The sequence below is a fragment of the Equus quagga genome, chromosome 14 (assembly GCF_021613505.1).
Source record: "Equus quagga isolate Etosha38 chromosome 14, UCLA_HA_Equagga_1.0, whole genome shotgun sequence".
Classification (NCBI taxonomy): Eukaryota; Metazoa; Chordata; class Mammalia; order Perissodactyla; family Equidae; genus Equus; species Equus quagga.
In genome coordinates, this window is record NC_060280.1 from 42,824,484 (window position 1) to 42,850,152 (window position 25,669).

Genomic DNA, 25,669 nt, shown 5'->3' on the forward strand with positions numbered 1-25,669 from the left:
AGCAACTTTGGTGTTGTGTGACACTGTTTTTCACTGTCCACCCTCATTCTCTACCCCAAGATCATATTTCCTCAAGAGATACTTAAGACTCGAATTGTTTTTGCTTTTCTTTAGTCTATGCCTTTGGAATACGTAACAGTGATATAGGTTATGAGGACAAGCAGCATTCAAATTTTTCCCTTCAAAGCTATCTCTCCCAAGAAAGTGTGACTTTCAAGAGGGCAAGAACCTCATCTACTTTGTCTGTTACTCTGGCTCTAGTCTCAGGCTCTGTGCCTGACACATAAGAGATGCTTAATAGGGGCCGGCCCGATGGCATAGCAGTTAAGTTCACACGTTCCACTTCTCAGCGGTCCAGGGTCCACCAGTTCGGATCCCGGGTGCGGAGATGGTGCCACTTGGCAAAAAGCCATGCTGTGGTAGGCGTCCTACGTATAAAGTAGAGGAAGATGGGCATGGATGTTAGCTCAGGGCCAGTCTTCCTTAGCAAAAAGAGGAGGATTGGCAGTAGTTAGCTCAGGGCTAAACTTACTCAAAATAAAAAAGAGGTGATTAATAAATATAAGTTAAATGAAGGGAGGCCAGAATTATGTTCAAAAGCTAGATGACTCACACCTTTTAATCCTTCAGTGTATCATTGTGATGATAAGGATGGTGTTCAACTCCTTAGTTTGGCATCTGAAGTGTTAACACTCCCTACTCATTTTAGGATAAAGCCCAAATCATTTTATGGCCTCTAAAGCCTTTATACAGTCTGGCCCTTACACGGCACTTTATGCCATATGTTTCTACTTTCCTCCCCATCCTCCAGTCATTAATTACCTACCAACCTCCAGTTCCTTAAATATTCCTTTCTTCCTCCAAACACAGAACTTATGCAAATACTTTGTCTTCTACATGCAAGAACCCCACCTCCATTCAGGTGAAATTTAACTTCCTGAGGGACTTCTTTCCTGAACAGCCATGTCAGGTTTTGTTTTCCTGTTATATTCTTAGTCCATCGTCACACTTATTATAGTTTGCAAATATATTTGAGTAATGTCTAGAATATAAACCTCCTAAAGGCAGAGTCTGTGTCCAAATGTTCACTTATATTGTATCCCAGGAATAGAGCACAGTACCTAATTGACAGTCAATAAATATTTGTTGAGTAAAGAGGTGAATAAATGGATACTCGCTTAATTATCTAACCTCATCTGTAGTTTCGCACATATATCTTTTCTTTATACATAACAAGTTTGTTTCACCAAATAGGTCATTTTGTTTCACATGTGGGCTTAGAATGATATTGACCATTTTAATATAATAGTGTCTGCCATCTCAACCCCACACAGCTCTCATTTCCTTTTTCTTTTTGCTGCCTCAGATTCCAGAAGAGTCTTATATAATTTCAACATTCAGAACACTTAGTCTCTTGACTAAAATGGAAGAATTGTCATCATTCACAAAAAGTGAATCTTGAGCCAGTCCTGATGGCCTAGGAGTTAATGTTCAGCGTGGTCTGCTTCAGTGGCCTGGGTTCAGTTCCTGCGTGTAGAACCACACCACTCATCAGTCAGTAGCCATGTTGTGGCAGCGGCTCACACAAAAGAACTAGAATGATTCACAACTAAAATATACAACTTCATACTGGGGCTTTGTGGAGAAAAAAAAAGGAAAAGGAAGATTAGTAATAGATGTTATCTCAGAGTGAAACTTTCCCAAAAAAAGAAAGTGAATCTTCAAAGATTAGTTCTTTGGATTTTCCTTACTCTTTCACAAAACTCTAGATTCTCTGTTGAAGGTAGATTTCATAATTATCTAGTGAATTCGAAGGTTTTGTCAGCCAATCAATGTAATAACTCCATTTTTGCTCTTTAGATCTATTATCTCCACATTTATCACAGTGATTCACGTAAGCATGTTATTTTTCTCTTTCTGATAATTCCCCACCACACATAGAAGAAATTCCAAACATCTTAGTACAGCATTCTGGTGCTGTATTAGGTGGCCTGTGAAAATTTAAGTCTTGTTACCTGCTATTTATCACTTAGAACAGTTATCAAATGCATTTACACAGCAAATATTTGAGAATATGCTACATTCTAGAAACTGTTCTAACACTGTAGACAGAGCAACGAATAAGACAACACAAAGCTCTATGCTCATGCAACTTACTTACTAGTTGGGAGGGTGAGGAGGAAAATATATAAGTTAGAAGACAGTAAGTAATTTGGAAAAAAACAAAACAAGAGAAAGAGGTGAGTATCGGAAAGGGAGATGCAATTTTACTATGTTCAGGAAAGGCCTCTCAGACATTGGAACCATGACCTGGATGAACGGAGAGCCTCAATTCTTCAGCTGACCAAATTAAAATAATCCTTTAAGACCGCTCTTTGATCTTCTATAAGTGACGGACACCTTGTTCCCCTCATGACAGTTTTGGATTTGGTGTCCTATGTCTGTGTTTCCATAGCATTCTGTGTTCATCATTCTCATAGCGCTCACTTGGTAAATTAAAAATATTTCTGTATATATCTATCACCGTTCATCTACTAAAATGTCAGTCTCTCAAAGAAAGAGACCATAAAAATTTTCACATTTTTTTATATGCTGCTCTTAGCAAAGTTGCTCAGTAAATATTTGTTGAACTGATTTGACCTAGTTGGACTGGGATGTTTTATAAGCCATTCCATAATTATCATATTCTTATAGTCAAATCATTCTCTTGGCCTTAGTTTCTTCTTTGTAAAATGAGAGACACTGTAAGTATTATGGAGTTTGGAAGGAAAAGAGTGGTAAAATTCTGCCATTAAAATAAAATGATACTATTATCTAGAATGGCCCCCAAACTGCCTTCATGAAAAATAAAACCTCTCAGAGGAAATCACTAGGTAGTTTCTTCATATTATCGTTTCTTTCATAGTGAGTGAGAAATTGGTTGTATTTCCAGATCAGTGAGCCCAGCAGTAGTACAAAATGAGTCATAGTTTAAATTTTATTCACCAAACTTAAACCAACATCTTTATTTATTAAAAATTCATACCTTTGGAGTACTGCTTCCAGTATGACTAAGTACTAGTAGTACTGGCTGAGCTCCAGACCTGTCCCTCTACCAGATAACAACTATAGAATTTGAGATTGGGGTAGACAATGACCTAAATGCTGTGAAGTGTGAACTAAAGCAAGCAGATCAATAAGGGAGCTGAAACACAGATAAAGGGAATAGGAAGGGTGAGCTCTCCATTCCTATGTCTTGTATCCTGAGGGCAGCCTGCAATAGACGTTACTCTGGTGATGAGACTTCAGTGGCAAAAGTTCAGGGCAACCAATGCTGCTAAAAAGAGAGGAGAATCCAAGAAAGGAAATATCTAGAGAGGATCATTCTCTGTATAAATTTTGAGTCTCTAACTAACCCCTACACCAGTCATATGGGCAGTCTTCAGCTAAAGACAAAACTACCTAACAGGGTAAATGCAAATAAGGCCACTCCTGGACATATCATAATCAATCTACTAAAAAACAAAGATAAAAGGAAAAACCTTGAAAGAGGCTGTAGAAGGATGACATGTCCATATAGAGGAACAATTAATAAAATATCAAAAATATAAAGACCAGGGCCAGCCCGGGTTGCCTAGTGGTTAAGTTCAGTGTGCTCCACTTCAGTGGCCAGGATTAAGTTCCTGGGTGTGGACCTACACTCTTCTGTTAGTGGTCATGCTGTGCTGGTGGCCCACATACGAAAAAATAGAGGAAGGTTGGCATGACTGTTAGCTCAAGGCAAATCTTCCTCAGCAAAAAAATATATATAATATAAATTATATATATATTATATATATGTAATATATATAAAACCCAGAATGCATTGGGAAAACACCATTAAAGTAACGGAAAGGATTAATTCTCAAACCAATATTTCATATGAAGAAAATATATCCATTGATATAAATGGAACAGATTATTTTTCATATAAAAGGTAATGGAGAGTTCACTTTCATTGGACCAGCACTATAGGGAATTCTGAAGGAAGTTCTTCAGGCTGGAAATGAGAAGCATCAAAAATGGTAAATATTTGGATAAATATTTTTTCTTCCTTATTTCTTTAAAATACGTAGAACTCTTTAAAACAAAAAATATTGTCTTTTCTTGTTGATAGTGTAGGTCAATATAATAGAACTCTAGAATAAAAGAATGAGAACAGTAGATGGAAGTCTATGTTTGCAAGGCTAATACATATTAATACAATACTAATTACAAGAGACTATGAAAAGCTAGGGATAAAAGAGAATTATCATCCCAGATATTAACAGGATAAGATAATAGTACTGTAGATAATTTTGCGACAATAAGTTCAACAATTAAGATAAAACATAAAGCTGATGTCAGCATCACAGTAGCATAACATGTCCCTTTTTTGTCCCCCTGCCACATAAAAATTTGGCATCCATCCGCAGACAAAAGTGCCTTTGAGGGATCTGTGGAATCCAGCACCATACACCAAGGCACCTGGAAGGAATCTTGGCCATCCTTGCATTGGGTAATTTGCAGACAGAACTTGATCCTGGCTGTGGACCCTCCAGTGGCCTGTGAACCAGCTCCAGCCTCTCCTGGCCAGGGTCCCAGAGCCCCTGGAAACACTGACTTAGGCAATCACCCATAGATGAGAAAGCCTTTGTGAAAGTCCAGGTTTCTAGAGGAAAAGTTCCAGCATATAATTAGGGCAAAAAAAGAAAAAGAAAGGGAGCCAGATAAGGATACTACAAGAAAACTACAGATCAATATCCCTGATGAATACAGATGCGAAAATTCTCAAACAAGATTCTAGCAAACCAAATTCAATAGCACATTAGAAGGATCATGCACCATGGTCAAGTGAGATTTACCCCTGAGATACAAGGATGGTTCAACATATGCAAAACAAACAAACAAAATCAATGTGATATACCACATCAACAAAATTAAGTATAAAAATCATATGATCATCTCAATAGACACAGAATAAGCAGTTGACAAAATTCAGCATCCGTTTACAATAAATTTTCAACAAACTGGATATAGAAGGAACATATCTCAAGATTAATATAAGAAGCCTTCAGCCAACATACTCAATGGTTAAAGATTGAAAGCATTTCCTCGAAGATCAGGAACAAGACGAGGCTTCCCACACTCACTACTGCTATTCAGTATAGGACTGGAAGTCCTACCCAGAGCAAGCAGGCAAGAAAGAGAAAGAAAAGGCATTCAAATCTGAAAGAAAGATGTAAAATTGTCTTAATATGCAGATGACACAATCTTATGTTAGGAAATCCTAAAGATTCCACCAAAAAAACTTAGAAATGAACAATGAATTCAGTATATAGCAGGATACAATAATCAACATATAAAACTCAGCTACATTTTTATAGGCTGTCAACAAAATATTGGAAGAAAGAAAATCCCATTCACAATAGCATCAAATATAATAAATAATTAGGAATAAATTTAACCAAGAGTGTGAAAGATCTGTACAATGAAAATTACAAGACATTGATGAAAGAAATTGAAGAAGACAGAAGCAAATGGAAAGATATTCCATGTTAATGGATCAGAAAAACCACAATTGTTAAAACGTTCATACTAGCCAAAGCCATCCATAGATTCAATGCGATCTCTATCAAAATTCCAATGGTATTTTTCACAGAAATAGATTAAAACAGTTCTAAAATTTGTACGAACTGAAAAGAGACTCCAAATACACAAGTGATCTTGAGAAAAAAGAGCAAAGCTGGAAGGATCACACTTCCTGATATTGAACTATATTATGAAGCTATACTAATCAAAACTTTATACTACTGGCATAAACATAGACGCATAGACCAATGGGATAGAATCAAGAACCTAGAAGTAAATACTTGCACACATGATCAATTAATATTTGACAAGGGAGCCATGGATACTCAATGGGGAAAGAATAGTCTCTTCAATAAATGGTGCTGGGAAAACTGGAAAACCACGTGCAAAAGAAAGAATTTGGACCCCTATCTTACACCACTCACAAAAATTAACTTGAAATGGATTAAAGACTTAAACATAGGACCTGAAACCTTAAAACTCCAAAAGAAAACCTAAGGAAGAGTTTCTTTGACATTGGTCTTGTCAACGATGTTTTTGATGTGGTACCAAAAGCACAACAACACAAGCAAGCATTAAGTAGGACTTCAAACTAACAAACTAGCGCTAACTAACACAAACTAGCACAGAAAAAGAATCAACGAAGTGAAATGGCAACCTACAGAATTGGAGCAATTTACAAATCAAATATCTCATAGGAATTAATATCCAAAATATATGAAGAACTCATGCAACTCAATGGCAAAGAAAAACTAATTAAAAATGGGCATAGAACCTGAACAAACATTTTTCCAAAGACGACATGGAAATGGCCAACAGGTACATGAAAAGGTGCTCGACATCACTTATCAGGGAATTGCAAATCAAAACCACAATGAGATATTTCACATCTGTTAGAATGGCTATCAAAAAGTAGACATAAAAGTGTTGGTGAGGATGTGGAAAAAATGGAACCTGCATGCACTATCGATGGGAATGTAAATTGGTTCAACCACCAATGAAAACACCGTGGAGGTTCCTCAGAAAATTCAAATAGAACTACCTTATATTCCAGCAATCCCACTCTTGGGTATATATCCAAAGGAAATAAAAAAAAGGATCTCATAGAGATATCTGCACTCCCACATTCACTGTAACATTATTCACAACAGCCAAGATATGGAAACAACCTAAGTGTCCATCAACAGATGAACTGATAAAGAAGATGTAGTGTATATGTATATATCGATGGAATACACAACACACAGAGGAATATTATTCAGCTATTTGAAAGAAGGAAATCCTGCTATTTGTGACAGCTTTTTTAAAGTCCTCAAGCTTTAACCACATTAAGTGAAATAAGTGAGAAAAAGAAATACTGTATATAAGCTATATGTGCAGTCTAAAAAAGCCAAATTCATAGAAACAGAGTAGAATGGTAGTTACCAGTGGTTGTGGGGTGTGAGAAATGGGGAGATGTTGGTCAAAGGTTACCAAATTCGGGTTATAAAACAAACATGTTCTAGGGAATCTAACGTACAGCAAGATGATTATAGTTAATAATACTATATTATATACTTGAAAGTTTCTAGGAGAATAAACCTTAAATACTCTCACCACAAAAATGAAATGACAATTATATGATGTGATGAAGGTGTTAGCTGACTTTTTGGTGGTTATCATTTTGTAATATACAAGTACATCGAATCAACATGTTGTACATTTTAAATGTATACAATGTCTATTATATCTCAATAAAACTGGGAAAAAAGATGAAAAGCACAAATAACTATAAAACATAGAACTTACTAAACTGACACAAGAAGGAATATAAAATCTGAAAACTGTATATTAAAAAAACAATTTTATTGTTAAAAAAAAAAAAAGAAAAAGAAAAAACCTTCCAATAAGGATCTCTTCAGAAATAGTTGGTTTAAACTTTTAAGTGAGAGACAACAATCTCTTTAAAACAGGTTCAGAAAATACACATGAAAGGAGCACTTCCCAACTCATAAGTCCAGCATAGTCAAAAATCAAAATATCCTCTATGAACACAGATGCAGAAAAGTTAATACATTAGCAAAAATAACCTAATATATAAAAATAATGTATCAAGGTCAAGTAGTATTAATTTCAGGAATATAAAGTTAGTTTTACATTTTTAAAAAGTTAAACAGTATAATTTACCATATTACCAGGATAAAGAGAAATATGTGATCATATTAATATTTGCATAAAAATTTTGAAAAATTTCAAAACACATTCATGATAAAACTTTTCAGAAAACTGGGAGTGAAAAGGAATTTTCTTGATCTGTAAATTGGCATTCTCCACCTAACATCATACTTAATTTGAAATAGTAACTGTATCTCACCTAAGATTGAGAACAAGGCAGGGATGTCCCACTTTTACCAATTGTATTCAACATTGTGCTGGAGATTTTTTCGAGTGTAAAAAGGCAACAAAATAAAATAAAAGCCATGCAGGTTGGGAAGGAAGAGAAAAGTTAACTGAAAATAAGTGACCAAGACATTATCTATTTAAAAATCCCTAAGGGACCAACAGTGAAAGCTAACACCAGCAATGATTGAATTCAGCAAGATCACAGGAAACAAAGTGAATTGGCAATAATTGTACTTACGTATAAAAGTAATAAACTGAAAATTTAAAAATCAATTTAAATTATATAAGATAAAATATTTCAGATTATATCTAGGAATCAATTTAATAAAATATATGCAAGAACAATACATTGAATGAGAAACTATTGTTAAGAGAAAACTTTAATACTTAAACACATGGAGATCATGCACATGAAAAAGAAAACTCAATATTATTTAATATGTAAATGATTTCCTAATTGATTTATAAATTTAACACAATCCAAATAATCTCAGCACGATCTTACAGAAATAGACAAATTGATTCTAAATTTTACATAGAATACAAAGGACCATAAATATTCAAAGTAATCTAAAAAATCAAAAAGGGGGCTTACACTATATGACTTCAAGACTTACTATGCAGAAACAGTAATTAATATAGTATTATATAGGCATGAGGACCAATAAATGGATAACTGGAACGAATTAGAGAGGACTAACATAGATATACACTTCTATAATCATTTCATTTTCAATAAATGAGGTGTCAAAGCAAATAGGGAAAGAGAAAACTTTCCCACAAATAGTCCTAGAATAATTGGATATTCACATAAAAAAAAAGTAAAGCTTCACACCATTAAAAAAATTAAATAGGCAAGCTACACCCTTAGATGGATTCTTAAAACAGATATCAAAGGACTGTTAGCAAATATTTCAAAAGGGCTAAAGATAAGTAATACAATAAAAAATACACAGATGATTTGAGCAGAAACTTCACAAAAGAAGATATATAAATAGCCAGAAAACAAATGAAAAACTATTTAACACCATTTGTCGTCAGGGAAATTAGATTTAAGACTATAAAATGATATCACTACACACTCACTAAAATGTCTAAAGTTAAAAGAGTGAAAGTATCCAGTTTTGGAGATGATATGGGGCAACTACCATGCATTCTCAGTGAGAACATAACATGGGGCAACCACTTTGGCTGTGTTTATATATATAAAATATGACATATAATATGTGTATATTTGAAGATACATCTAGAAAATGACGCAAGCTGAGATATTTACACAGAAGTATCAAAAAAATAGGCTTACAAAAATATTTGCACAAGAACATTCACAGAAGCTTTATTCAAAACAGTCAAAAACTGGAACCAGCCCAATGTCCATCAATAGAAAAATGACAAACTTTGTATGTTCATAAACTGAAAATCTAACCAGCAGTAAAAAGAAGCAGGCTACTGCTACATGCAGAAATAAGGATGCATCTCAATTATTTAGCTGAGTTTAAGTTATCCTATGCAAGTATATGCATTGTACGATTTCATTTTTATGAAATTTTAGCACAGGTAAAGCTAATCTTTGATGGGAAAAAAAGATCAGAAATGTGATTCCCTCCAGCTCTTCCGGGGAGAGGAGGAGGGAGCTCTGACTTAGTTTGAAGTAGCTGCTTATTTCCGTGGTGTAAAGACTATCACCGTGGCCCGTTTCAACCAGTAACAATGTCACCAAACACAGAATTGGGACAAGGTGTACCTAATCAATCCTTGTGAACTCATTTAAGCTGTTTTTGGCACACAATAGAACACGCAAGAACCTTCAAGAAGATAGTAATATTCTATATCCTCATAGAGGTTTGAGTTGCACAGTTCTAGGCACTTGAAAAAATTTAAACAGTTATAGTTGATACATTTCATTTTATGTAGATTTATATTAAAAGAAAAACTAAACAAATACAGAAGCATAACTAACGATAATTAAGCTAAAATATTTAGGGTGAATTCTATTGATGCCTGCAATTTGGTTTGAAATCTATTAAAAACAACATGAATTGATGGCTAGGTAGAAGGATGGATACATGAATAGATGCGTGAAAAAATATGTATAATAACATCTATAATAGAATCTAGGTTGCGATTATACAAGTGTTTACCCTAAGCTTCATTCAATTCTAAATATATCTGGAAATACTATAATAAAATAGAAAAGAATACCTTCCTTGTCCATTTAAAATTTTATTCTCAGCAATCAGAAATTAAGTAAATGTATTGTCGTACAAAGCTTACTTACAGTGGAGTTTCCAATGTTTATTTAAAGACAAGACAAGTTCATGTATATAATATTTTCCATTTCTTTTTCTCCATCTAATATTTTGTATTAAATGCTAAAAACCAGAAGACATTTTATTCTCCTAATATACATAAAACTAATCAACATCACTGTCTTGTTCAAAAATCTTTAGCTCTCCATAATCTAATAAATTTTTTATGACATAAATGTCACTTGACATTTTATTAGCTCTCTACTGCTGCTATAACAAGTTATCGTGAAGTTAGTGTCCTAAAACATCATAAATTTATCATCTTATAGTTTTGTGGGTCAGAAGTCCAACACTGGTCTCACTGGGTTAAGTTCCAGTAGGGCTGTGTTGCTTTCTGAAAGTTCTAAAGGAAGATCTGCTTCATTGCCTTTGCCCAGGCATTTTGGAGGCTGCCTGCACTCCTGGACTCAAGGCTCTCTTCCCTCATCTTCAAAGCCGGGAACATCACTTTTCCCTCTGATCACATTAGAACTCATGAGATTTGATTGTACGCAGGAAGGTAATCCAGGTTAATCTGCCCTTCTCAAGGTTCATACTTTTAATCAGATCTGCAAAGCCCTTTTTTCCCATGTTTATGGGCTCTGAGAGATGAAGGTGTAGACATCTTTGTAAGCCATTTTTCTTGCTATCACACCTTCCATGATCACAGGCTAGTTAAAATTGTAGGCTCCTTTCTCACCTGTCAGCTTCATCCTCATTGTGTTCTAGTTGAATCAGATATTCTGCTTAGGTCCTCCCTAACCTCAAATCTTTTGGCTCTTTCATTTTATTTGCCTGCTCACAAAACACCCCTGCTAGTCAACATCTATTGATCATCTACTATGTACTACCTTCAGAGTTGGTCAATTAGAATGTCTCCCCTCTGAGAAACATCTCAAATGACAATGCTTTATTAATGCTTTTATCAATCTGGATAAAGTAAATAGTTTCCTCTATGTCCTACTTTGCACTTCCTTACAGAATTATTCTTAGGCAACTTTGCGTTCATTATAGTACAAGAGTTTTCCTTCCAAAACATCTATAATCCCCTTGAACATTGGTTCTATGATTCTCTGATGTAAAAAACAACCTATTCTTTTTTCCTATTTAAGTCAATCACAGTAGACACTCAATACATATTAGTTAATTTGAAATGTGTTGAATTAAGAAATATGGAACATATGTTGTGTGCAGGGTTAGATACAAGGTCTGCAAGAAGTTTGAGCTGTGTTGGCATTGAAGCTTATAAAATCCAGGGAAAGGGACTTCTAAAAATAATTTAAAATATAAAGTAGCATATGCTTTTCTCCAAATAAATGGTATAAACAATAAGTGCTAAAGAGTTATGATGACCAGGATTTGAAACATCTGTGATTGATTTTTTACAACTTTGACCCAGCTCAAGTGGACTGAAAAAAGTATGTTCCATCTAATTCAGAACAGCTGTCGGTCTGTAGTTAGGTCACATGGTAAGATTGCCCTGGACTCAGTGATAAAGTCACATTAAAACAATGCTTGCAGGACTTGTTTTTCATCTTTTTTCCCCAATAAGAAACAGTTTATGGGGAAATGTGAGAAAGAAGAGATACAAGGGAGGAGAAAGAAGACAAGGAAGAGAGTGATGCGGAGAGAAATTTTAAGGAGCAGGTGGGCTGTACACTGACATGAAGTCTATGATCCTTGAGAAGCTGGATAGAATTGTAATCCTACGATTAAATAGTGCTCTAGTGCTTTGGAATGCTGTCAATTTTAAAACAAGCAAAAATTCCTGCTGCTGAAAGTAAAAAATAAACACGTCCTTGACTTGACCCCAGAAATGTAGGTACGTTTTGCTACAAATTTCTATAGGGAATTTTGTACAGTCATTTAAATATTTTATTTCGATATTTGCAGATCAGAAAACCATGAGATTTTGGAATTATGATGCCCTTCCTAATGAATGGTTATAATAAATAACACTAAATATATTATTTCTTCATAGAAAAAGAGCTTCAAACCCAATGTTTTCCATTCTGAAGTTATAAGGGGGAGGGGGACCCCATATTTTTCATGACTACTATTTTGTGTAAACAATGGGATCAGAGTTATAAAACCAGAAAGCCAACTTTTCTGCTCTCAAATTAAAAGCTTAGATTTGAAGATTGATCAATTTCAGTTTAATTGTATGTCTGGGTCTTACAAGGCACAGCAGGATGCAGATGGGAGTGACGACCTTGGCAGCATACAGACCTGGTTCAAAATAAACCTCTATTGCTTCCTTCCTCTTTTCACCTCCATTTCCACACCTATAAATTCTTTTACTATGAGTTAAATATATGTCAAGTGTCGTGTGTGTTTAACAATGGCAACTATGAATAACAATGTGTCAATAACTTTTATTTTTGCTTGAAGTCACAATCCAATCTCCTCTTCCAAGTTTTCACTTAAAGTCCATGTTAACTAAATTTTAGATTAACTTATATTGAGAATTTGGGAGCTGAGGAACAATAGAATATACTCCTGAATAATGGACACAGAATAATGATTCCTTTATACATCGTCTTATGATGACTATATTATTGCATTTTAATGATTTGGCCTAAAAATCTAAAAATTAACTCCTTACCCTACTTTTTATGCCTATGTATCAAATTACATATATATAGTATATTTAAATCAAATTGTATACTATTTATATATATATACATAAATAAATAAAATATGCAATATTATATCGGCTTTGCCAAAGTACCAGAGGAATAATCGTCCTTCGAGAAATAAGATCCTTTCTATTTGTCTTCTTTCTGTGCTCCCTGCTTAAAAATCACCTCCCTACCCATCTACAACACTAATCCTACCAAAAGCCGCATGGAAATTTGCAAATTAGTTTTATTTATTTTGTACTCACCATGTCTGAAGAACTTTAGTAGTCAAATTTTAAAATGTGAATTGCATTCTTTAAGATCATACATTTTTACCAAATAGGTATGTACATGGATCTCTGTAAAGTGCAGAATTACGTTAGATCATGGAAATACAGTCTAGCATACTTCTGTAGTATTATCAAGAAGCATCAAAGAGACTTCTTGTTAACCATTGATATTTGTTGCTTTTCAACAGGTTACTGAAACATTGAGATACCGGGAAAACTGGACTGGAATTTTTCTCCACACTTTTAATGCCTTCTACCTTGACCAAATTACTTTGCAAATATCCAAAAACATTTTGATATTTAGCCAAAGAAGAAAATGTGCATATGGAAGAGAAAGAGGTAGTAAGATATAAACACACTAAAAATCACATTACAATTTCCCAACAATTAGAAACTAAAGCCTATAAATAAATAGCCAAATAAATAAATGCAAAGTTTAATGACATCAACTGTCTTTTGGTTCTTATTTCAAATACTGAAAATAGATCTTTATCTGATGTATTTCCCACTAAACTACTGCATAGCATCTTAGAGTATTAACTTTCCAGGAAAAAATTGAGACATCCATTTGAAAACCAAATTTAGTTTAAGTTCTTTGCTTTTGATTTTAATACTTGGAGAAGTATAAAATTGGTATAATTGTAATCAAACACTATTTTATTCTGAAGAACTTCATTAAAAATGTGAAATCTTAAAAGTTTAACCCTCAAGTTGAGCAACTATGGAGATGAAGTCAGCGGTTTCCATGAGGAAAATCATGGAGAGCTCCCGAACTTTCATGTAAACCAGACGACTCAGGAACTCTTGATTCTCTAAAATACACTTTAAAAAAAAAGGACATCAAGACCTCACACTCCTAAACGTAAGATTGCCAATTAAGTTCTCAATTTGAGATAAGAGGAGGTTACTTCCTACTGGGATGATAAGGTCATTTCCTATTGAGGGAAATCCCCTATAAAATGAACAAGTGAATATGACTGATTCTAAGGAACGTCGGTAACATGATATTTCTGTAACAAGCGTTCTATCAATCCATATTTAATTGCTTTTTTCCAACTATTTTTGTTCAAGAATCTTAAGAAAAATCATCATATTCAAAAAAAAAAACCTACCACACTGCCCGGTTTTCTCAGGATGTTGGATGCGGCATGATAAAGCACACACGTGTTTTGCATCAAAGCCCTGACTGTCTCTCTGTTCCAGCTGGGCCAGGTTTTGTGCAGACAAAGTTAAGGCTTACTGGTTCACCCTAAGCTGTATTAAGTTTCCTCTTTTTTTCTCTAGACAAGGTTTCTTTTCCAAGATAGGATTTAAAGAAGGTAGGATTATGGTTTGCTAGGTTGTGGGATTAACAGCTAACACAAGAAGAAACAGATGATTTTGCACAAAGTGCAAAATGCAGTATTTTTGTGGCTAAACATACCTGTGGAGAATTACATGAATATTTGGTGCTGACTTGTTGAGCTCCTAGAAAGCTGAATTTATAGTCTTAACACAAGAGTGCCTATATTCTGTCTCAATGCATTTCAAAGAAGAAAAGAAATACTGAAGGCAGGAAGCATTTTAAGAGGTGATTAGAATGTAACATGTATAGGATCTACAATATGGTAAAGAAGATATGGAGTGTGAAAAAGGGAAGAAAGGCAGAGCATACATTTTCTCCCTGGTGACTCATCCAGAATCAATGATCAGGTGTATGCCAACGGCTTGACATCATTATAAAACAAAAAACTAATCCTGTTCATGTTCTTACTAGGCTCGGGATAAATAAGCTTGGTATAATCATTTACTCTAAAAGTCTTTTGCTACGTAAATTTGGGAATGTAATTTCATTCCAAACCTCTAATCTCTCAGATGTGAGGTACAGGAATAACGACTACCTGCTAGGGCTGTTGTGAGAGTTAAATAACTATAAATACAAAAATTATCCTAGGCCAGTGCAGAGCACATTTCAAAGAAATTGTCATTTCTGTTCCTGCCTCCATTATCTTGATGTCTGTGAACACAAAATGCATATACAGTGATTCTCATTGTGAATATAGAGGTATTAGGATTTGGGGGAGGGTGATATCGGTTAATAGCAGTTTTTAAACATTATGTAAACTTGATTATTTATAAATTTAGAAATCTTTAAAATGAAGACTAAGTTAAGTTAGGTTCAATTCCTTCTTAGCTGCTGTGAGAATACACAGAACATACAATAATTCTGAAGAAGGTAGGTGCCTACTCTCCTCATCTTCCCCAGGCTATATAAGAATGGAAAGGAAGATAATACGTTTGTTAAGAAGAGCACAGGGACCTCTGGTTGCACCCCAACTTGTAAAAACCCTGGATGTTGTCAATCTCATTCTTACAAAGAGAAAAAGCTGGACAATCTGAAAGTTAACAGATTTTCTTAGAGCCATCAGATAACTTGAGTAACAGGGTAAACCACCATTCCAAATCTGGACACACAGGCTAACAGAGTCCTCACTGAGATCTGCTTATCTGGAAGAGACGGTGTGGAAGCCAGACACTGGTCATAACACTTCAAAGGTAATTCTGATGAGTTTCTGGAGGCTCACTGTGGAATAACTTGCAAATGAGAAACTCCTAGGTGTTGCAACCTTAGGGTCCTCCTACACTTTCAGGGGTTTTATCTCAAGATCACCCACTAGTTTCTCATGCTGAAAAGCCTAGAAAGACCTCCTCCTGGCCCTGACAAGGGGAGGGCAAACATTTTGAAATATGCCCTGAGTGTTTTTCATGACAAAGGCCTTCTCTCAGGGGAAGACTCTATTAGAGCCTTATTCTACCTGGGGGACGTGCATTTCTCCAGCTTGATTCCCCTCCATCACCCCTACTGCAACTCACACACACACACACACACACACACACTTGTGAAGTTCACAGCTGAGGATCCAGGCCCACCAATGACTGAGGTATAATCATAAAATTACAGAACGCTTTCCCTCCTCTACTACTTACCAACACACCATTAGGGCTCAGCATGTCAGTATGTTATGACTGACAGGTCTGAAAGACAGATGCTATCCGAAGAGGATTTCACAGGGAAGCCCAAAGGCACTAAGAGAGAAGAAAACAGGACACTAGAGGAAGTCTAGGCCTCTGGAAGACTAATTATGCAAACATTAAATACAAACCAACTCCTAACCAAATTAACATAAATCTTTATAATAAAGGCCTCTGTACCTCAGTTCCTATTATCTGAACACCTTTCAACAAGAAGTCAATAACAGAAAGCCGGAAATCCCAAAATGCTGGAGATTAAGCAATACACTTGTACATAAAACATTGGTCAATGAAGTTTCAAGAAAAATACAAATGATTTGAAACTAAATGAAAATGAAAATACAACCCATCACAATTTGTGAAATGCAGGGAAAGCAGTGCTTAGAGGGACATTTTTAATCATTTAGTGCATATATTAGAAAAGAAAGATCTAAAAAAAAAAATCAATAATCTAATCTTCCATCTTAGAAAACTAGAAAAAGGAGAGCAAATTAAAGCCAAAGTAAGCAGAGGAAAAGAAATAATAAACATCAGAGCAAAAATCACTGGAATTGAAAACAGGAATTCTATTGACCCAAAACAATTGACACCAATGGGGCTTGCCCCAGGGCCAAGTGGTTAAAGTTCCATATGTCCACTTAGGCAGCCTGGGTTCACAGGTTTGGATCCCAGGCACAGACCTACTCCACTCATCAACCATGCTGTGGAGGCATCCCACATACAAGAGGAAGATTAAAACTGATGTTAACTTAGGTCTAATCTTCCTCAAGCAAAAAAAAAAAAAAAAAAGAGGTGGATTGGCAACAGATGAAAACTGACACCAAAAGCTGGGTTTTTGGGGGAAAACGTCAATGAGTTAATAAACCTCTACCCAGTCTAACCAAGAAAAAAGAGAGATGTCATAAATTTGCTAACATCTGAAATAAAAGAGGGGGTTATCCAGGCCTCAAAACCCTGGCCAAAAACCTCTCTGTAATCTTTCAGGCCCAACCCTAAGAATCAAAAGGCTTACCTAGCAGGCCTCAGGAGCAGAAAGCTGTCCTCGCTACACTGACCTGGGGCACAGCCAACACGCTGCCGTCTCAGGACGGAGTTGCAGTCAGGGACTCAGGCTACCCTGGCCCGCTACGCTCTTCTGCAATATACACTGCCTTGCTCAGGTGCCTCAATTCAGAGGTCATTTTTCCAAAGGCTTTCAGCTAAGGCCTTTCTCAGGTGCATCTACTGAGACTCCTTTATGGGGGTGCCGGACTTGAAGGCATTCTCCTCCACTCTGACGCAGTATTCAGTACTTTTCCGCTCTGAGCCTCCCTTACGTCCTCAGTCGCACTGGCCCATAAAACTGCAGGAGTCTTTTAAGTTAAGAGCTCCTTTGGCATTGAGACAATTCCCACATGTGTACTGATCCACCTGATCCTTAACTAGCACCAAAACCAAGGGGAAAATAGGAAGGGGGGATGGGGAGGAGTTGGTGCTTTCTCGGCTTAACCTCCTGCTTACACTATCACAGTAAGTGACTAAAGGCTTGAGTTTTATTTCATTTTCATTTTGGTTTGTTGTCTTAACTGACTACTCTGACCCTTGACAGCTCAGCTCTCTTGAGCTCAGCTCAATTCAGCTACTGAAACCACGAACATTAAAAGGGTAATAAAGGAATGCTATGAACAACTCTATGCCTGTGAATTTGATAACTTCGATGAAATGGAGCAATTCCTAGAAGGACAAAATCTACCAAAACTCACAAAAGGAGAAATAGATAATCTGAATAGGCCTACATTTATTAAAGATGTTAAGTAATTTGTAAATTTCCATTAAAGAAAATACTTGCCTCAGATGTTTCCACTGTTGAATTCCACCGCAAATTTAGGTAAGATATGATGCCAATTCTCCTCAATCTTTTCTGGAAAATATAAGCACAGGAGACATTTCCTACTTAATTTTATGAGGCCAGAATTGCACTAACATCAAAGCCAGATGAGGACATTACACACAGGAAAGCTACAGACCAATATCTCTTATAAACACAGACTCAAAAATCCTCAACAAAATATTAGCAAGTAAACAATGTACACTTGACATGGTGTGATAAGCATGGCACTTTACCTCTGTGGTCTTCCTCCTCAAGTTACAACAACCACAGTATCATTACGAGAAAAATCAGATAAATCTCAACTGAATCGCATTCTGCCAATTTTCTGACCAATACTCCTCAAAACCATCAGAGTTACCAAAACCAAAGCAAATCTGAGTAATTGTAACATTCAAAAGAAGCCAAGAGGGGACGACCCAGTGGTGTCATGGTTAAATTCATGCACTCTGCTTCGGTGGCCCAAGGTTTGCAGGTTCCGATCCTGGGTGTGGGCCCAGCATCACTCATCAAGCCATGCTGTGGCAACATCCCACATAAAATAGAGGAAGATTGATAAAGATGTTAACTCAGTAACAATCTTCCTCAAGCAAAAAGAGGAAGATTGGAAACAGAAGTTAGCTCAGGACCAATCTTCCTCACACACACACAAAAAGAAGCCTGAACTTTCAAGGCTTCTTATGGTCTAGCTTCTTAAGACAAAAAATTTCATTCCCACGACATTTTACTGGTCAAGCCACTCATTAGGCCAGCCCAGATTCAAAAGGAGAACAATTTAAAATGTTTGCTCTGTGAACGGCTCTTTTAAGAAGTTAAAAAGACAAGCTACAAACTGGAGGAAAATATTTACAAACTACATAACTGATAGACTAGTATCTAGAATACATAAAGAACTCTCACATCTCAACAGTAAAAAACAAAAAATTCAATTAGAAAACAGAAGACATGAATCAAAGAAGCTATACAGAGGATAAATAAGTGTATACAAAGATACTCAACATTATTAGCCTTTAGGGAAATGCAGATTAAAACTATAATGAGATATCCCTACAACACCTGTCAGAACGGCTACATTGAGAAATGGTGGCAACACCACATGCTGGCAAGGATGCAGAGAAACTGGATCATTATATTGCTAGTGGGCATGTAAAGGGATACAGCCACTCTGGAAACATTTGGGAAGTTTCTTTAAGAACAAAATATGCAGCTACCAAATGACGCAGCCTTGCATTCCTTGACATTTATCTCAGAGAAGTGAAAAGTTAGGTCTACACAAAAACCTGCACATGAATATTTATAGCAGCTTTATTCATAATGGCCAAAACCTGGAAGCCACCCAGACATCCTACAATAGGTGAGTAGCTAAATATATTGTGGTACATCCATACCATGGAGTACTACTCTGTAACAAAAAGGAACTAACTATTAAGACCTGTAACAACTTGGATGAATCTCTAGAGAATGATGTTGACTGAATATACATATATGATTCCATTTATATAAAATTTTTGAAAGGACAAATGGGTGTGGCTATAAAATAGCAACGTGAGGGATGCCTGTGGGGATGCCAATGTTCTGTATTTTTACTACATCAGTGTCGGTATCCAGGTTGTGCTATTGTATCAGAGTTTTGCAGGATGTTGCCACTAAGGGGAAACTGAGTAAAGGGTACATGGAATATCTCTGTATTTTTTCTTTTTTTTTCCCCCAGCTTTACTGAGTATAATTAACAAATAAAAATTGTATATATTTAAAGTGTACAACATGATGATTTGATCCACCTATACATTGTGAAATGATTACCACAAAGCTAAGTAACACATCCATCACCCCTCATAGCTACCTTGTGTGTTTGTGTGTGCATATGTGTATGTGTGTGTGTGTGGCGAGAACACTTAAGAACTTACTTTCTTAGTAAATTTCAAGAATATAACGCAGTATTAGTATGTGTAGTCACCATGCTGTACATTAGATCCAAGATCTTATATATCTTAGAGCTGTGTGTAAATCTACAATGATCTGGATTCAACGAGGTTTCTGAACTAAGGTTACTAGCAACCAATAAAGCTTATCATTTATTTCCCAAATCCCATAGCCTCGATTTTTCCTTCTCCTCACTTTTGGTAATAGACCACTCAAGACCCTTCTTTCTCTACAGAGCACGTAGATGCCATTGATTTACTGATGCTTGCAGGCACCTCTCTGCCATCCATAGCAGACTGGAGAAGAAAGTTTTGAAACACATCTCTCTATTATCTGATGGGGAAAATGGATGCTGAAATCCCCTCCAACATCTACGTTAGAGATATTAATCATGGGCACCTGCCACACCCTGGACTTCTCCAGATACAGCTGATTGGGAACCAGAAACATCTCCCTGATCCAAAGGCAGCTATTCTTTTGCATGGCCTACAATGTAAGATGATAATTTTTCTATGGAAAAAATAATCTTGTCATTCTGATTCTCACTTTAAACATTCTGAATTGAGAAAAATACAGAAAATGATGCATTTAACAATGCATACTGAAAATATCAGGTCATGATTCAGAAAAACATCCCTTGTGTAGCACATTTCAAATATTTATTAGTGCTTCAATAACAATACAAAATCATTTAAGATGGCTATACTTTAATCACTACCTAGATTCCTCCTCTGTCTCCCTCCACTCTTCTCTGGGTTACTGGATTTCTTTATTTTCTTTGAACATGCCCAATTAATTTCCATCTCTGGAATTTTGCAAATTCTGCTTCTGGATCAGTTTCCCTGGTGAGCCACCATCTCTTGAGGCTCATTTCATATACTCTGGGCCACACTCTCATTCCAGCCCTAGATTCAGGAAATAGCTGCATGAAGATTTAAAATCTCTTCAAGATGATAGTGTTTCAACTCAAAGTTGGGACTTGAATCACTCACTTTCTGCCCTGGGTCTTTTCAAACAGGATGAAATGGCAACAGACAGGAGGGAGTCGGCTTGGTAAACACACGGGAGCAACCTGGAAGTGCTGGTAGTTACAAATATCTGAGTAAACCCTTGACCAATGGAGAAAGGGAGCTAATGTATCAATGATTCTTCCTATGATATCTGATGTGGAAAATTATGGAAGGTCTCTTATACGCTCCTCAAAAGGTTCTGGCAAGACTGATCCCCAATTGCTCATAGCAGAGATTAATTCATCCTTTCTTTATGATTCTCCCTAGTTTTTCAAAACTCCTGATCCTCAAGATAATCTCCCACAGTCTCTAGTTTTGAAAGGAACCTAGTTAATACAATTAGGTAATGCTTACTGTTGCTTTCAATCTCAGCTTAAAGATAATTTCCTCAGAGAAAACTTTCTGACTTCATCCTTAAAATTCAAACCAATGTTTTCCATGAGTCTTTCACAGTACATGCTTCTCTTTAAAGCCACAGTATTTATCTCAAATTTTAAAGGCACATTATTTTAGAAATATTTGTTGAATTATGATACCCCTGAGGACAGAGACCATGCCTATTTGTCTATTGTGTCCCTAGCCTTACATTATATGACATATATAAGAGTCTCAATAAATGTACGTTAAATGAATAAACAAGCTACATCCAAGCAGAAAATTTGACAGAATGGGAATTATAGCAGAAGCTATTTATACATGAAAGATATAAAATGAAAATCTACAATGATTTCAAGCTAAAGAGTTAATTGAAAAAAAAGGGCACAAGTTACAAAAGGTTATGGAAAGGACAGGATATTTTATAAAGAGATACAAAATTATGTCCAAGGATTTCATTTCAGAAATATTTAAAATGGCAAAAAAGTATAAAATATCTGAAACAAAAAAACTAAATTGGGGACAGTTGACTCATATCCATATACACTATGTCCTTTGCGTGATGTGAACGTGCGTAACTAGTATAGCTGAAGGAGAAATCCTAAAGGAGAAAGACATTTAAGGGGTTAACTTTTATTAACACACAAGATAGAGTCACGTAATAAGATGCCTACACACAAGTATAAAATAAGAAATAAAGAAATGCTAAGGAATGTCTTGAGACTAATGAGGGAATAAAGGAGTCAATAAATGAAAATATAAGGCATTGATAACCTGCAGTATCGTATTTGAGATAAAAAGTGGTGAGGTATTTATTTATTTATTGTGTAGAATAAAACCAAAAAGAAGAAAAATTGGAGCATGTTTCAAAGTAAATTAATGTTCAGTGTTCCCAAAAGATTGTGTTTACGTGTAACCCAAAAGCAAATATCACAGAAATTTTTAAAAATCCAATATGGATGAAAAATGATTTGTAAAAAAGTAATCAAGTATATGAGCAGCTCAGATATGAAGTATAAAATATTGGTTACGTGCAATTGCAGGAAAGGGACAAAGGGCACAGTCGCGAACGCAGAATGAAAGGGAAAGCCAAAGTGAGGAATGAATGAAAAATATCACAGGAGGTCAAAATATTACAGAAAATGTGTCTCAAGCATATAAAGGACCAGAGGTCACTCTGAAGAAGCCTGCAGAGTAAAAATTATAAGAATAAATTATCGACCAATGAAATAAATATTGCTAAAATATTAAATTAATTTCTTGCTTCCTTGTCTCAGTTTTCACAAAGAAAATAAGGGACAAATGCTAGGAACAGACATTAATTTCCCTTGGGAGTGGAAAGAAATATTACAGGAAATTGTGATCATGCCAGAAGAGGTAATCAAAAATAATGGTTGAAACTGCACACACAAAGAATCTAAAAAAATTCAATAGTCAGTGGCTAGGTATGTCTCACTAGTTTTATTAGAGAAATCTTCAAGAAAAAAATAACAGAAAAAGCCAGAGGAGAAATGAAGGATAAAGCTCCCCTGCAGTCTGCTTTTCTCTAAAATCTAATATTTAAAGGATACAACCTACCAATTTTTTTTTAATTAGAAATATATGTCATCAGTATAAGGAACCCCTTTCTCTTCTGACAGCCTCAATTCAACTCACAAATCAAAATCAGTCATAAACATTTATATAATTATTTATTATACTGCTTACAAATATACACCCCTGATTTGGCGGTTACGCAGGAGGGAAAGGTTGAGGGGTAGACATGGCTAAGTATCTATTTAATTCTAAACAAGTATATGTAAGTCTATGTTTATTACAAGATAAATGAAACAAGTAGGACCTCTCTTTCAAAAGTACAAAATAGCAAAGAGAGAAAGGATCAAAATAGTTTATTTACTGTTTTTAAGTATAGTTGTAAAAAATGAGGAAATATGCATGACTTCATTTAAGGCAGAGATCTTATACCCAGAAGTAATTTTGAAGCCAAGAGAAAATAGATGTGATGGTGGAGGATGAGAATGGAATTGCAAACTCGATGCTGGGATCTGTAAGGAAAGATGAAAGATTCTCTCCACATCAAAACAGAGATGAGTAATATTGTGTTCAACTATATTAGAAATTTATCTAGATCCACATTAGTAGCTGGGTTCAAGATAATGTTATACGTTCATTCACTCATTCATTCACTCAGTCAATGAATAAATATATGGCCTGCTGTGTATAGTCAACTTGTCAGTCTAGCGGACACAAAAACAAATAAGTTACAGTTTCTATCTTTATAAAGCGTACATTCTTAGAGAGATTCACACTTGTAAACAAACATGGAAAAATTAGTTCCTGGTGATCTAATAGAATCCTTTAGGGAATGTGTGAGACACAAATTGGGACATTTCCAATCTTGTTTAGAGCAAGGAGAACATAGGGAAGGAGTCATAAGGTGATAATAACTGATTTAAACTTGTAAGAAGAGAAAGAGCTCAGTAGGTGGGGATGGGGCTGGTGGTGATTTGTGAAGAATAGTCTAGGCAGTGCAAGAATTATGGATAAAGCCCATGGAAGTTTGAATCAGCATGGTGCCTTCTAACAACTGAAAGGAAGTCAAATTAACTAGAAGAAGCAGGGAAGACATGAGAAGAAGGCTGAGAAATGAATTGAAAGGACAATCCTAGAAAGACTCTTGCTTTTCTCTTTCACTTTCATTTATCTATTGTTTCAAATTTGATTTTTTAAAATAATTACTATTTCATCATAAGTAGTCCATTATGAAAAATATAACATGATATTGTATCCCAGAGAGCTCTATGTAGTAGAAGCAAGGGTTTCTGTTTACTAAAAGAGACCATTGTTACAGCAAGCCTCTAGTATATGATTTTTCATAAGTGGTCATATTAGTTAATGTAACCATCTTACAGATAATTGTTTTTGAGACGAATAGAGAAATAATGATTTTTTTTCTTTCTTAAACATCCCTTTCAGAGAAAAGAACAAATAATGCATTCAAGGTCAATGCTGATGAAGAATTTTAGAAATAATGAGCTAGTGCTTAGGATATCTAAGATATAGGACATGTTTAGGAAACTACATCATCCTTTCCGATATTATCTTTGTATTTGAATATTGATGATTACGCAAAAAATTTTAGACAGCCAAAAAGGACATCCAGAACACCTGGAAATCAATGCAATTTGAATGAAACTAAAACGTATACAAAAGAAAGAAAGAAAGAGAGAAGGAGCAAGGGAAGGAGGGAAGCAAGAAGGAAGAAAGGAGGGAAGAAGGAAGAAAGGGAGAAAGGAAGGAAGGAAGGGAAGGAAGAAGGAAAAAAAGAAGAAAGAAAGGAAGGAAGAGAGCTTGTTACCGCACGAAATTGAGGTTCTCTGCACGGTGTGCATAAGCAAACAAATTAATTATGGCATCAGCCTTTGGGGGAGAAATCAGCTTTTATTCTGTGAGATCAATCTGCAGGGAGACAGGGGATGCATGCCCTCAGATCTGTCTCCCCCAGTCAGGATTTGAGGCAAAATGTAAGAGATTGGGGAGAACAGGCTGGCCCTCAGAAATGCTGGTAGGACAGGTTTTGATTGGTGGGCTTCAAGTATTTATGGTAAGGTCTTAAACATTTATGACAGGGCTCAAAATATTTATTATGGGGTTCTAAACATTTGTGGTGAGGAGGGGAAGGAATTTTAACACCAGATCTTCCTGAATGAGGGGCCTCTCTTTTCTCGTAAGAGTCTGATTTTCAAGTTCCAGCCATGTCCCGCTCCTTGGATTCTGTAGGAAGGAGGATCTTCGGTTCCAAGGTTGTTTCAAGTCACGATCTCTTCTTTTGCACATGCCCTGACTACGTGACTTCACAGATTTTCTGAAAGGCAATTCTTAATCACTGTTGATAAGATACTGGGTCAGTTGACCTGGTCCTGGAGGGCCTGCCATTGCAAGATCAACAGACTTTTTACTTACTAATGTTTGTGTTTAAAGTACTAAATGTCCTAATTATTCAAGAAGCCTTTGAATGAAATGACAGGTTCATCTAAACTTGATGAACATGATAGGCAAATGGGAACAAAAAATTTCTGCTCTAAAAGATTTTTATTCACAAGTGGAGCCATTGCTTATTACTCACCAGGTCTAGGAGCCTAGATCTAGAAATTCAAAAGATGTAATCTGAACAAAATTTTCTGTAGATTCAAAAACATCTCAAATTACAACTGGCTTTTAAGGGAATATTATAAACATAATCTAATGTTCACTTGGAAAAGAAAGTGTGTTATAATAAAATACTTTTCAAAATAAGATCAGAAAGCTGTGT

General features: G+C 35.7%; 1 long non-coding RNA gene across 1 annotated transcript in view; it reads right to left on the reverse strand.

The window, feature by feature from the left end:
- Window positions 1-18,010: 18,010 nt before the first annotated feature.
- Window positions 18,011-25,669, reverse strand: part of LOC124251770 (uncharacterized) — a 99,086-nt gene continuing 91,427 nt past the window's right edge. The window contains exon 3 of the long non-coding RNA XR_006891852.1: window positions 18,011-18,082. This is a non-coding gene — a long non-coding RNA (uncharacterized LOC124251770). The remainder of the gene's footprint in view (window positions 18,083-25,669) is intronic.